At 39.3% G+C, this 15,485-nt stretch overlaps 1 protein-coding gene across 4 annotated transcripts in view; it reads right to left on the minus strand.

Annotated features, from left to right (window-relative positions):
• Positions 1-1,102: 1,102 nt before the first annotated feature.
• Positions 1,103-15,485, minus strand: part of APTX (aprataxin) — a 75,233-nt gene continuing 60,850 nt past the window's right edge. The window contains exons 9-11 of one of the 4 annotated variants that reach the window (XR_006210821.1): positions 12,772-12,982; positions 4,274-4,403; positions 1,103-1,169 (exon numbers count right to left, since the gene is read on the minus strand). The gene's annotated coding sequence lies outside the window, so the exon portion shown is untranslated. Of the gene's footprint in view, positions 1,170-4,273; positions 4,404-12,405; positions 12,983-13,653; positions 13,670-15,485 lie in introns of those variants that run through there. The other 3 variants (XR_006210822.1, XM_007076585.2, XM_042965197.1) reach the window with 3 other exon arrangements.

Raw genomic sequence — 15,485 nt, forward strand, 5'->3', positions numbered from 1 at the left:
CCCCAGTCATCATAATCTCTCACCAGGATGCCGGCTGCTGCAACTTCCTATACATTTTTCCCTGCCAGTGAAGTCAGTCTGTTTTCCACACAGTTGGCAGAATTATCTTCCTAAAAATAAATCAGGTCATGTCACTCCCTTTTCTGAAAAGCTTTCACAGCACATAGTGGTGGTAGGGTCTTTGAACCAACTGCATTGGAATCAGCTGGGGAGCTCATTAAGCTGTCACTTCCTGAGCCCCAGACATACTGCATCCATCTCCTTAGAGAGAAGGCCTAGGAATCCCCATTTTTAACAAGTTCCCAGGTGATTCTTGTTTCTACTAAAGGTAGAGGAGACCTACTGGCCTGCAGGAGAGAACCCAAACTCCTTAGGCAGAAATACAAGGTACTGCACCCTCTGGGCCCAAATGGTCTCAGTTCCCTCCACTCAATACCATGCATCCTACACATCTCTCCTATCCAGACACCTCAGGCCCTCCCATACCTCCACACCATTCTCTATACACAACTCCTCTGCCTCCTTCTTCACCTAGCAAAACCCTGGTCAACCTTCTTCAGTGAATCTTTCCCTAACCACCAACTCTTTCTCCATTAGTATTGTCTCTTCCTCCTTTGTTCTTCTTTCTTCATACCTTCATTGTGGCCAGGCACTAGCCCCACTGAAACATAATTTACCTGTTCATGTGGTGGCCTCCCAAATAGACTGTGACCTAATGGTATTATCCGGCAAGTTAAAAAATCTTTATAAATGTTTAATGGGTTAATTAATTACTTGATTCACTGGGTCAACCAATTTATTTATCTAGTATTCATTTTGGGTCTATAAGAAAAAGCTAAAATTCTTGCACAATAAGGAAAAACAACCATTGCCATGCAAGCCAGGCCTGCCTCTGGAATTTACAGGTTCTAACCTTATAAAAAGTTAGATCATCAAGAAACTCCCTGTTTTAGCTGCACACACTCCTCATAGAATTATAATTTCATGTAATGCTCTATTGTAATGATTAATTTTATGTGTCAACTTACCTGGGCCATGGGGTACCCAGACCTTTGGACAAACATCATTTTCGGTATATCTTAGTGTTTCTGGATGAGATTAACATTTGAATTAGAAGACTGAGTAAAGTAGATTGCCCTCCTTGGGGTGGGTGGGTCTCACTCAATCTACTGAAGAACAGAGTAGAACAAGAAGACTGAATAAGAGGAAACTCCTCTTTATACCATCAGCTTCCCTGATTCTCAGGCCTTTAGACTCAGACTGGAACTACATACATATTGGCTCTCCTGGGTCTCCAGCTTGCCAAATTGCAGATTTTGGGACCCCTCAGCCTCCATAATCACTTGACCCAATTCCTTGTAATAAATCTTATTTGTTTATTTCTTTAAATACACATCCTATTCTGTTTCTCTGGAGAACCATGGCCAATATAGTCACGAACTGGCCATTTGAAAACTATTTCTATATCAATCCCCATTGAAAACCTTGTCTATTAATTTAAGTGCTCCATTGAAATAGTAATAGATACAACTTGAGTGTGCTGCTGATGCCCAAATGTATATCACATCCCTGAGTTCCATACTTACGGATTCAAGTGTCCACTTTACATCTCAACTGAATTATCTCATAAGTAACTCAATTTGACCATGTCCAAAATAAAACTCCTGATCTTGCTCTCCAAACCAGCTTATGCCCAGTCTTTGCTATCTTAAAAGATGGATCATCATTCATCCATTTGTTCAAACCAAAAACCTAGAACAATCTCAATTCTCTCTTGTTCTCTTCATGCAGCTAATCAGCAAGTCATATTGATTCTGCTTCAGTCCAAACACTTAATCCCACCTCCACCAACTTCATCCTGGACCAAGTCAGCATTTTCTGTCACTCAGACTATTGCAATAGTCCCAATAGGGACTCCAGTAGAAGACCCAATTGTTCTCCCTGCTTCCACTTTTGCCTCCTGCTGGCTGTTTTCTGTATAATAGCTAGTGGGAATCAGAATTAGACACTACAAAAGATAACAAAACTTTGCCTCTTCAAAATTTCCAAAAGCTCCCCAATCACACTTGGGGAAAACAATCCAAATCTCTACAAAGCCAAACATGGCTACCTTCTCTAGCTTCATCTCCTACCAGTCTCCTGCCACTCACACAACTGCTATATCCCTCTCCAAGTTTCCTCCAGTCTTACTGGTTGATTCTCAAATATATGAAGTTTTTTCCTATCCCTGGTCCTTGGAACTTGCTGTTTCCTTACCTGAAATACTCTTTGCATGGCTCTTCTTATCATTCATGGTAAGTGCTCATATGTCACCTCCCCAGAGAGACCTTCCCCCTGCCTCCCCAGTACTCTCTATCCCATTAATCCACTTTGCCTTCAGAGCACTCATCACTATCTAATGAGTTCTTGACTCTCTCTCTTCACCAAAAACCTCATGAAGAGAGAGAATCTGTTTTTCTTATACACTTCATATCCATGGTCTGGAACACAGCACTTGCACAATAAGTAACTGAATGGACAGATTCTTCTAGTATGTAATATCTTAAAAAATTCAATGTTTGCAAACTGATATGTATCCTATGATGAGACATGGAAATTATATAATTCATCATGTTTCTCTTTTTTCTTAACTTCTAGGAAGCCCAATTCCAAATTTTGTATTTAACAAAATTTTAATTAAGTAAAAAATTTTAATTTAAGTAAGAAAGCAAGAGTTATCTACATAAAAAAGAGAAATTGATTTGGTGAGCTGGACACGGAGGACCCACAGGCAGAGCTAAGCTTGACATAAAACTTAGTGGAGAGAAAATCTAGAAGGGATGAAATGTTGTCCAAGAAAATTCTCCTGGAAAAACTGGTAGAGAGAAAGTAACTCAAGAAGAAAATAATTTTAGGATGTCTGAGGAGGGCCTAGAAGAAAGGTTAAGGTATGGATTTAAATCTTGCTGGAGAAATAATGAAGAACCCTTGGCAAGGTGGATGGGATTGAGGGGAGGTGGGATAAACTTGGGATTAAAGGGATGGGTGCAATAGATGACTTTGTCATTAACAATGACTGAGGACTGGAGGTGGGGATGCTAAAGACATCCCTTCCATCTGCCTGTGGGCCCCAGACTGAGGGGAGAGACACAAGACAGGGGAAAAGACGGGGAGAGCTAAGTTCTGATAGAAACCTGGCAGGACTGCCCTTCTCTGTTAGTTCCTGACACTCAGCCTAATGTCCAGCAGACATGTTAAAGACCAGCACTAACTGTGAAGGCCAGGGGCAGGAGTAGATACTGGCATGGTGGATATAGCGGTTGTCCGCAGGGGCATCTTTCCAGCTGGCTGGGTACTTCACAAAACTCTTTGGCAGTGGCTACAGTACTAGACAAGTGCAAGGTTTTGGATTTCTGTAGGTATTTCCCCATCCCCACATGCCCCTTGATTCCACAATTTGCCTCCCTCACACCAAGAGAGGGCCTTGAGATCCTCCTTATTAAACAAAATGGACAAGCACAATCGAAGGAACACAGTAGACATCCCACATCCAGAGCCTGTTTCAGCACCCAGAGCCTTCTAATGGACACTTTACTCAGACATTACCGTCTATACAGGAGCCCAGAAATAGCAAGGACAAAATGTGAAGTTTCCCCTGAAAATTCTGCCAAATGACTGCATGTTAGTCAGAGTGACTCATATAATATGTTAGGGTCTTTGTAGGGGTTTTTTATGCTGAGTACAGTTTTCCATCACTGAGACATTTACCTATTCTAGAGCAGGGAATAGATAGATGGTAGAGCCAGTTTTTCAACATGCAAGGGAGAGCACTTTTGCTCAAATGACTTTTGTCCTATTTGGGGCCAGACCTAGAACCACTGACATGTCATTTAAAACCCCTCATAAGCATTCTTTAAGAGACACATTATTAACCCTACCAAGAAATCAGGCTACACTGATGCAAGACCTAAGAGGTCATTCATAAATCTAATTGGTATAGGCAAACCAAATGGAATACATTCATGGTAAATCTTGGAAAAAATGATCCACTAACAGCTTCCATTACCTTCCATATGGCACGGCCATATGCATGGATGGAGGATCCCCTCCATCCTCAACGCACGTGCTCATTCTATACTTACCACACATACATACATTACATTTCATACTTACTATCTTCCAAGCACCATGTTTACAGCACCATCTCAAAAAAGCCTCCCAACAACCCTGTGAGGCAAATACCACTATTACCCCATTTCACAGATGAGGTAACTCATCAAGGTTAAGCCCTCACCTGGTTGGTAGAGCCAGCATTCAGATCCAAGTGTTCGGACTCAGGAGTTCCCATTCTCAGTCTCTAGGCCATGCTGTCTCCCATCGGATGGCATAGGGCCATTAGTAGAAATGCCAACATGCAACTGCCTCTGAAGAGAAAGAAATGTTCCAACTGACCAGGATGGATTATGCGTCAGAGGCAGAGGAGATGGGTCATCTTGAAGCTCTGAGTATACTAACTCTGTATACAAGTGGTTTTGTTTGCTAAATTAAATCATATTGTCAGCTAAACTTACAGTAATGCAGCAATCACTTTCACTTTCTTCTAGTTTATAATATTTGAAGTTTCCTCCTAAAAAACAACCACTTAAGCTTAAGAAAACACCTTCTAAATGATTTCTGAAGAGATGAAACAATTGTAAAGACTTTGCTAACTGATCCCAATGCAGAGAGACTCTTAAACCAAAAACATTTTTTAATAATTTTTTATTTATTTTTGAGAGAGAGAGAGCCCATGAGCAGAGAAGGGAGGGGGCAGAGAGAGAGGAAGACAGAGAATTCAAAGCAGGGACCATGCTGTCAGCACAAAGCAGGGACCATGCTGTGGGAACTCAAACCCACAAACTGTGAGATCATGACCTGAGCCGAAGTTGGATACTCAACCAATTGAGCCACCCAGGTGCCCCTTAAACCAAAAAGCTTAAGCTCTGGGTCTCAAATCCCTGCAGAACACCACACACAGACACACACAGACATGCACACATACACACCCCACATATTCATCACACAAACATAAAACGCACATACTACACAAACAACACACACCACAAGCAAACACACCACACACATACCACACACTCCACTCACACACCACAGCACACATTTATTCGTCACAAAAAATATACCATAAATAGCACAATACACCAAACACATGTACATAACACATATATGCCCAACACACAAACCACACACCCATCATATATACACACATATACCACACACACAACACACACTCAGCATGTACACACGGCACACATACACGCTAACAGTAGAGTTGCACCTGCTGCCTATGCTTGTGATACTTAATTGTGGTGTAATATTTATGATGGAATTCATTTTCAATTTGAAGAGTACAGCTCCATAGGGGCAATTGTTTAAACTTGAGAATAAATTAAATGACAATTTTAGTTAATTTTTACAGTCAAAAATGCAGTTTATATTAAAAAAAAAAGTATGAGGCTTCAAAAATCATACTCTTAAGCCTACTGAATCACTGTAATTTTAAAATCTTGAATCTGCTATTAGTGGGGGGAAGGAAATCTATTTTGCAATCTGGCACATTCTTATGATGAGTTTCTTACTGTGACTCATGCCATAGATACCTTGTGCAAATGTATAAGAAAATAACCAGACTGGTATGTGAGGAGAATTTCAATGATGAGAGAAAAGCTGTTTGGGTGCATCAAGCCCTTCCCAGCCTTCCCAGCCTTCCCAGCCTTGGGGCTACTAAGGCTGCACACATCATGCCAAAAAAAAAAGTATTCTCACAGAGTGGGGAAGAACTTCATAGGACACCAGTAGGGAAAAAAAGGGGGAAGAATTTTTAAACTTGCCCTATGTCCACTAAAAACCACTCTTAAATCTAATAGCTTATATTCTAGCTCTTTTCTTCTCCTAATTCAAAATCTTTTAGCTAAATAGAGCCCCTCAACTGTCTTCAAGCTTAGAGCTAGGGAGAGTGAATGGAGGTGACGCAAAAGAAGGAAGTTGAGGAAGTTAATGGGAGATTAGGCTTAGTGGCTTCCTCCATGAGTGGGCTTCTCAAGAGGGAGAAAAGAAAGGTTGAAGCGCACAGGGCTGAGGAAAGTGCAAGATGCACATAACTCAGAAGTTCTTGCCTAATTCTTGACATAGTATGTGCCAAAGAAGTTTATTAAATCCATGATGTACATTCCTTAGTGATTTGGGGTTACACTGCAATTTGGGGCTATCCGTGACCATGTAACTATCTCACCCTATTACTTACTACATTGTGTTTAAGTTTCAGGGGGCAAACTGTCAAGAATTCTTTTATCTTTTTAAATCTACTATATTGAAGAAATCAGGTGTATTTTTTTTTTAGTTTTTTTAATGTTTATTTTTGAGAGAGAGAGAGACGGAGACAGAAGCAAGTGGCGAAAGGGCAGAGAGAGAGGGAGACACAGAAACCAAAGCAGGCTCCAGGCTCTGAGCTGTCAGCACAGAGCATAATGCAGGGCTCGAACCCATGAACTGCAAGATCACGACCTGAGCCGAAATCCAAAGCCTAACCGACTGAGCCACCCAGGCACCCCTCGGGTGCGTATTTTTATATAAATGTTGCTTACAACCAGTCTTTAAAGAAGATCCTAGAAGTTTACTGTGAATCATTTACAACAAACAACATTTGAGACATTCATTATTCTCTTTAATAAAAACCACTATTAAAATAATACAATTTGTTTAAATAATATTTCAGAAGTGTTAGAGACAGCAAATTAAACAATGGGTTTATTATGTGCTACAGGAAAGGAACAGATTTTTTAGTACTAGAAAAATTCTTATCTTCTCCTTGGGTGTCAGGAGCTTCAAAACAGTTACTTCAATGAAAGGAAATGCATTTGTCTTAGATACTTTTCTTGAACCTTCAAAATCCAACTAACAAGTACTTTACTGATAAGTTGATCTTCTGTTCTTAAAGTGAAAAATCATATTTCTGTTCGTATAATTTTCTTTCTTTCTAAAGAAGGATTTATGTGATTTTCTTCCATACCCCAGTTGACATAATTTGAAAACACATTTTCATGGTCCAGGTAATTTTCATGTTCTAATAATCCATTACAGAGCATTAAACTTAGGGAACAATTCCCTTCATTTAATAAATTATACATATGCCTCGGGCACCTGGCTGATTCAGTCAGTGGAGCTTTGTGACTCTTGATCTTGGGGTTGTGGGTTCAAGCCCATGTTGGGTGTAGAGATTACTTAAAAATAAAAATCTGTAAAGTATACACAGAGATACATATACATATACCTGAATCGAAAAACAGAAAATGAGAAACCAAGCCCCTTAAAACATAGACATAAGTTTTAGGATCAAAACTGAAATATCCAATATTACAGCTATATTTAAAAGTTCCTTGAATATTTTGGCAAATGGGGGTAGGGAGAAGGCAATAAAAAAAAAGTATAACTATCAGAAGAGAGAAAGAATTCTCACATGAGGGTCTATTTAAAAGCTTCAGGATATCAACTAATCATAACTCATCAGAATATTCACTGAGGGGCTAGTTATGAAACAAATTATCCAAATTACTAACTTTCCTATATATTAGCAAAACCCAAAAACGCGATGAAAAATTTAACTCCAAAAGCAAAACTCTTTACATGTAAAGAATAACCACTATCAATAAACTCAAGAAATGTGGAGGATATACTTTGAGAGAAAATTACAAAACTATGCCATAAGACATAAAGGACGATTTGCACCAGGTCCAGGAATGTTCAAGAGTTGTACAACTGAAGTCCTCCCAGGTCCACTGAGGCCCCACTGAAGGCCAAAATCAGTGACTCTGTGATGCCCAAACCCAGAGAAATGGGCTTCCTTCAGGACCCTTCAGGTCATCCATCAGTGGACAACAGGTAAGAGACCATGCCAAAAGGCATGACCTGGGCCATTTGCCCATGTTAGTTCACACACACACACACACACACACACACACACGTGGAGTTGAACTATTTCCACAGGCTGCCAGGTTTCCTGGGGTGGGACTATGCTACTTTATATTAGTGAAAGCAATGCTTGCCACTGTGAAGATCAACCCCATTTTCTTTTCTTTTTTTTTTTTTTTCTTTTTTAGAGAGAGAGAGAGAGCACAAGCGGAAGAGAAGGGAGAGGGTGAGAGTAAGAGACAGAGAGAGGGAGAAAGACAGAGAGAGAGAGAGAGAGAGAGAGAGAGAGAGAGAGGGAATCTTAAGTAGGCCCCATGATCAGCATGGAGCCCGCTGTGGGGCTCAACCCCAGAACCCTGGGATCATGAGCTAAGCCAAAATCAAGAGTCAGACACTCAGCTAAGCCACCCAGGCACCCCCAAACCCCATTTTCTCAATAGCTGAAGAAATGGAAATTACTTTTTTGCATATTTATAAGTCCAATCAGCCTGGGATAAGGAGAAAGGACAGGAACCAGGTTGATGGGGACCCTGCCATCAACAATACAAATAAGAAGACTCTTATTTAATAAGAGTTAATAAAATAAAAACTGATTTTTTTATAGACAAAAAAAAAAAAAAAACAACTAGAGTTTTGAACTCAATCTCATAAACAGAACAACTTCCAGGAATATGTTGATGACTTTCTCCTTGGAAGACTTCTGCCTAGAAATCTGCTGGATACCATTTTTTTTTCTTTTTGGATACCATATTAAACAGAGTTTCAAGAGCCATCAAAGTTCTGGCAAGTTTATAATAACCAGAGCCACAGTCTAACCTATACTAGAACTATGAAGAAAATGCACTTAGCTGGGAAAGAATTCTGGATAACTATACTGTGTTATAAAGGCTTTTCAGAATCCACTTCACTTTTCTAACAAAAACAGTGATCATTAAGTGTGTGAAACCAATATTTATTTAGTAGGTTTTTTCCTCCTGGTATATACTAAGGGGATTCCACAAGACAGCTTCTGCCTAGCATTTTCTCCCTATCATGCATGAATCTCTATAAACATGCAAATGGATTAAGGCATGAACTCCACAATACTCTTGTTTAAATGAATACATTCACTGGAAGAGTAATGTATCAGTTAAATACTACCACAAAAAAATGCTGCTTAGCAGATTACCCCAAAACCAAGGAACATGCTACAAGTATTTACTCTCATGTTCGTAAATCTGCAGGTCTGCTGAGACAGCTCAGCCTCACACTGTGGGTATGTGAGTCGGTTGGGGCAGCTCTGCTCCACGTCATCATTCTTCTGGGTCTAGGGGAGAACTTAGGATATGTTTATGGCAACACAGAAGCACAGGAGGGCAAGCCAAAACACATCAACATATTTGAAGCCTTTGTTGTCATCATGTTCACTAATATCTCATTGGCCAAAAGAAATCACATGGCCCATCCCAACATCAGTAGGACAGAAAAATATACTACACCTCTGGTAAGAAGAACCACAAAGTCACCTGGCAAAGGGTGGCTTAGTCAGTTAAGCATCTGACTTCGGCTCAGGTCATGATCTCATGGTTCATGAGTCTAGCCCCTAAGCCTGCACTGTCAGTGTAGAGCCTGCTTAGGACTCTCTCTGCAGCCCTCTCAAAATAAAGAAATAAACTTAAAAAAAAAAAATAATAATCTCTCTGCAATGCCATCAGCAAGAGCCAAATTATGGAAAGAGCCCAAATGTCTATTGACTGATGAATGGGCAAAGAAGAATTCCACACACAATGGAATACTAGTTGGCAATCAAAAAGAATGAAATCTTGTCATTTGCAAAAATGTGGATGGAACTAGAGTGTATTATGCTAGGCAAACTAAGTCAGGCAGAGAAAGATTTCACTCATATGTGGAATATAAGAAACACAACAGATGAACATAGGGGAAGGGAAGAAAAATACGATAAAAACAGGGAGGCAAACCATAACAGATTCTTTAATACAGAGAACAAACTGGGGGTTGCTAGAGGGGAGTCAGTGGGAAGATGGGCTAAATGGGTGATGGGCATTAAGAAGGGCACTCATTGGATGAGCACTGGGTGTTATATGTAAGTGATGAGTCACTGGGTTGTATTCCTGAAACCAATACCACACTGTATGTTAACTAACCTGAATTTAAATAAATTAAAAAAGAAGAATCATCTCTCTGCAACAATCCTCTCTATAAAAATGTGTGTGTATGTGCACGCGCACACGTGTGTGTGTACAAAATTTTTCTTTCAAACCAGGTAGATCAGAAACTTCCTAGAATTTAAACCTTGAACATAGTGACACAAAACTGAAAATGGTAAGAGTTCACTCATTCTTCTGGTTGCCCTGAAGATGCCATTTTGTGATTACTGCTTTCCAGATTCTCAGAGTTGCTCTATACTTCTGACCCCTCTGAGTCCCCCTCTTCACATTTCCTTCGACTCTGTGAACCACCCTTTCATCCTACCAATAAATATATTTTTGGGTAAATATATTTACCCAATGAGTAAAATTTATTTCTGTTGCTTTCAAAGAATTCTATCAGGTGCAGATCCCTTTCCATTTTCTAACCTCCAAGGAGATGAGAGAGAGAGAGAGAGAGAGAGAGAGAGAAAGCAAGTGCAGTAAAGATGTCTTAAAGCAAATAATAAGGCATGCCTTCACTCAAGAATCTAGTATCTAAAATCATTTCATGAAAATGACTGTTGCCGTGGCAACCTTTCAGTGTGCATTCAGTGACTTTATGTGCATTGATTAACATTTTAATGTAAACCAAACTGTATTGGCTTATTTGGCCTTGATTCCTTTTTAAATATAGATTGTTCTGTCTCATAAAAGTAATCAGAGCTTCTATTCAAGATGGCTGACTAAACAAGTAAATTCACTTTCCCCCTACAGTTCCTATTGGAATGACACTGTAAAGGAAAGCCCTCCATGTTTATCTCCCACCCACCATTCTATACACCTACATACGCACGTACACACACATACACACACACTCATGAAAACCACTAAAGTCCCAAGTCCTGTCATCAGAATCTGTTCTGATGATCCAACATGGTCAATAAGGTTAATATCCCTCCCATTAGTTGGTAAATTAAATACAGTCAAAGTCAAAATTCTGAGACTTTTTTATTAGATTCTGACAAGTTGAATAGGAAATTCATCTGGAAAAGAAACTGTAGACAAGACAATAAAATGTTAAAGAAGAACACTGATCAGACAGGCCATGACCATAGAGAAAGTCAAAGTGGATAGCAGAAAAGTGGCCCAAAGAGTCTAGAGAGATAAAGCTCTAGGGAGAGGTGTGCCTATTTCTCATCCTACTGAACCACCCACAAGCACTCCCTTATTATCTGCATCCAGGACAAGTTCAGCCAGAACTTTAGGTAGCAAATTGTTTCCAAGGCCGTATAAACCACTGAGCACCATGTAACATTCATGTGCTACCTGATTCTGAGATTCAGCAGCTCATTGACTCAGAAAACAATTTCATCCTTCCTGAAGAAACAAGTCAGGCAGTCAAAAAAGATAAATAAAAGGAAATAAAGAGGTGGATTCACATGTATTGATGTCAACAATTGATTTTACATCTTCAGAGAACTTAGGGAAAATGTTTAAATATAGTCATAAAAAGAAATAGATTTTATACACACACAAAGGATCAAAAGGATGAAGCACAAAGAACAAGTCAACTATAAGCAGCAATCCATCCAATGGCAGCATCTCACACAATGCAAGACCCAGAAAGGTGACATTAGGCAGCAAAGAAACGCAAAGGTGCTGAGTACGAGAGGCACAAAGATTCTACAGTGAAGAAAACAGAGATGGAAGCTTGTGCCAGTTTGTCTCACCCTCATAGGAGTGTCCTACAAGCTCAGCTAGGTGAAATGAAAGTAAGAGTAGAGAAAGGAGGAGGAGTGGGGAGGAAAAGAAGAAAAAGAGTGAAGAATAAAGAAATTCTACAAAACCATGGTAACAAAAATTGAGAGTTTAGTAATAGCTCAATATAACTGAAATAGGGAGCCCATAACAGACTTGTGTATGTATTAAAATTTAGTTCACCATAAATGTGGCATTTCAAATGAATGAGAATGAAGGCTAGTTTAAAACGAGTTGGAGTTAGATAAAAATTGAAAAAATAAAGATGGATCCCTATGTCACACTACCAAAATTTAAATGCCACATATAATGAAGATCTAAAGTAAAAAAAAACAAAAGTATAAAAGTACCAAAAGAAAATATGAGAACATATGGATAAGGAAGGCCTACTTGAGCAAAATATAAAATCCAGAAACAAGAAATTAGTTTTATAAAATGGAATGCCTGGGGTACCTGGGTGGCTCAGTCGGTTGAGCGTCCCACTCTTGATTTTGGCTTGGGTCATGGTCCCAGGGTCATGGGATCAAGTTCCGCATCAAGCCCACATTGGGCTCTGTGCTGAGCATGGAGCCTGCTGGGGATTCCCTCTCTATGCCTCTGCCCTTCTCCCCCCTTCATGTTCCCTCCTCTGTATGATGAGAGCATAAAAAAATTAAAGATTATAAAATTAAAAGGTAATATTTGTAAAATATTTGCAATATAAGTAAAAAATTTACTTTCCCCCTACAGTTCCTATTGGAATGACACTGTAAAGGAAAGCCCTCCATGTTAAAAGAGGGAACTCAAATTTTTTTTCATGTGCAAAGGAATACTGGTAGACACTGTTCAATGTCTCTAATTTACATTCTATGCTGCTTCTGTAATAATAAAAATTTTAGCTGAGCATGGATTTACCAAAAATAAAGGTTATATTTCACAGCTGCCCTTAAAGCTTGGTCACCTTTGGCTTGTGGCTGAATTCTGGCCATGGTAATACAAAAAGTAGAATCATGGAGGAGATTCCAGGAAACTTCCTCAAAGAGTATGTGTGAATCCTTGATCCCCTTCTTCATCTTTTCTTCCATCCTCCTGCCCAGAACACAAATGCTTCCATCTTGGACTTGTGGTCAAGGTGAGGAGTTGGATTTGTATAGGAAGGAGTTCCCCTTATCCTGTGGAAGACAGTCAAGAATGGTATGCATGTAGATGAGTGGCAGCAAAGGGATGGAAAGTTGAGCAAGATAATACTTACTGGCCTCAATGTGCTTCATGAAGCAAGAGAAAACCTAGCTAAGAGTAAGGGAAGTGACAACTTAAGGACAATGGTACCGACATGGCACTGTTCTTGAAAACAATGAAGAAAGAACCTGAAAACAGCAATGCCACAGAATGAAAGGAGAACCTAGCAAGAATTTAAGGCCATAAATGTGTAGTGGTACCAATCTGCAAGGTTTATTACAAGATCTACTGATACTTGTCTCTAACATCGACTGGCTTATCTGAAGATAGAAGCAAAGGAAGCAAATTGAGGCATCAATCCATGGTTGGGATATAATAGAGTGGGTTTAGCAATAGAATAGAAGTAAAAGGAGTATTTATGGGAGAACATTTTTTTAAGATTTTATTTTTAAATAATCTCTACACCCAACATGGGGCTAGAACTCACAACCCCGAGATCAAGAGTCACACACTCTGGGGCACCTGGGTGACTCAGTCAGTTGGGCGTCCAACTCTTGATTTCGGCTCAGGTCATGATCTCACAATCGCGAGATTGAGCCCCACATCAGGCTCCATGTTCAGCACGGAGAGATTCTCTCTCTCCCTCTGCGCCTCTCCCCACTCACATGCTCTCTCTTTCTCTAAAATAAATAAATAAATAAATAAATAAATAAATAAATAAATAAATAAATAAATAATAAAAAGAGTCACATACTCTACCAACTAAGCCAGTGAGGCCTCCTTATGGGAGAATATTTTAGATGATCAAACATGAGGCTCATAGAGAAGAAAGAAAGCCTAAGATGGGTTTACTAAACTGGGAGGAAGTGGCAGGACCAAGAAATTGAAGATTTTGACAATGGTGAAAAACAGAGTGGAAATGAAGCTATAGAAAAGCTAAGGGCTGGACCCAAGGATCAGGATACTTGAATTTTACTCAAAAAAATGTAATGAAAATTTTCTTCTAAACATTTCTTCTGAGGTGCCTGGGGGGCTCAGTTGGTTAAGCATCCGACTTCAGCTCAGGTCAGGATCTCGTGGTTCACGAGTTTGAGCCCCACGTTGGGCTCTGTGCTGACAGCTCAGAGACTGGAACCTGCTTCAGATTCTGTGTCTCCCTCTCTCTCTGCCCCTCTCCCACTCACACTCTGTCTCTTTCTCTCAAAAATAATTAAAAACATTTTTTAAAATGTTTAAATATTTCTTCTAAAAGGAAGATGTTCTAGAAGAAGGCCAGTTCCAGAATATGACCATGGAAGAGACAGGAAAAGTGTAGCACAGTGGTTAAAAGCACAGACTTTGAGCCAGGAAGAATTTCTGTTACTAGTTTTGTTATTTATCTTCACCATGCCTGTTTATAAGATTGTTGTGAGGAATAAAAGAAATAAGTTGCTTAAAGAGCTTTGTTCAGTGTCCAGCACATAATAAGCTTTCAATAATTGATAGATTTAAAAAAACAAAAAGGAGAAAAAACATAGACATGCCCTATTATTCTGTCTACTATTAATTAAGATACACAACACATTATGAAGTGGGAAAATGTAATACCTTTAACACTGATGGTAATTTTGCCTATGGGCAGCAAACATTTCCAAATTGTAATCAAATATCTAATAAGAAACAAGTGAAAAGCCTAATCCAATCATGAGCTCTTCTTTTACTCTGATTGAAAAATGTCTAAGAAAATGAATATGCACTATAGTTCAGAAGGAATGCCTATTACAATGAACAAAGTCAGCAATTACAGCAAAAACTCAACCCCCTCAACTGAGCCAACATTTTGAAAAGAGGAAAGAAGTATTTTTAAATGAAAGATATTTTTAATGAAAAATATTTTAAATGAAAAAGAACCGATTTCCAGATAACAAGTAAAAAATAATCGTAAGTAAACAACCATGGAGCCAGTAGGCTTAGAGATAGCAGAATTATTCTTGGTAAAGCTGGAAAGGATGTCAGAGTTACCTAGTGCAGTCAGCATGATCGGTGTCAGAAAGCTTTCCCTAGTCCATATGCCCTTATCACTCCTCCTTCACTCTTTAAATTATCACCTGAAGTATGGGAAATGTGTACTGCACAACAAAAGTATTAAATAAACCAATTCAGCAGAAGCCCTTACAATGCAGCTGGAGAAAAGGTATGGCCCCTGTTATGGGCTAAAAGAATGACTGCACACTTGTTATCTGCTAGTTAGGTTTTAGGGCACATGGTTTGTTTGTTCTGTGATATACCAAAATCCATTTAACTCAAGTGGCTTTAGACCACACGACTATTAGGCAATACCTGCTGTTCAGTGCCTGGCACATAGCAGGTACTCAACAAAAGTTATTAAAATCCATTTGTTTACTTATGTACCCAACATTTAGTGAGTGCCTAATATGTGCCAAACATTATTCTAAACATTAGAAATACAGCAAACCCATTTTTAAATTTTGTCTTTATTTTGGTGCTATTTGCATT

The sequence above is a fragment of the Panthera tigris genome, chromosome D4, assembly GCF_018350195.1.
Source record: "Panthera tigris isolate Pti1 chromosome D4, P.tigris_Pti1_mat1.1, whole genome shotgun sequence".
Classification (NCBI taxonomy): Eukaryota; Metazoa; Chordata; class Mammalia; order Carnivora; family Felidae; genus Panthera; species Panthera tigris.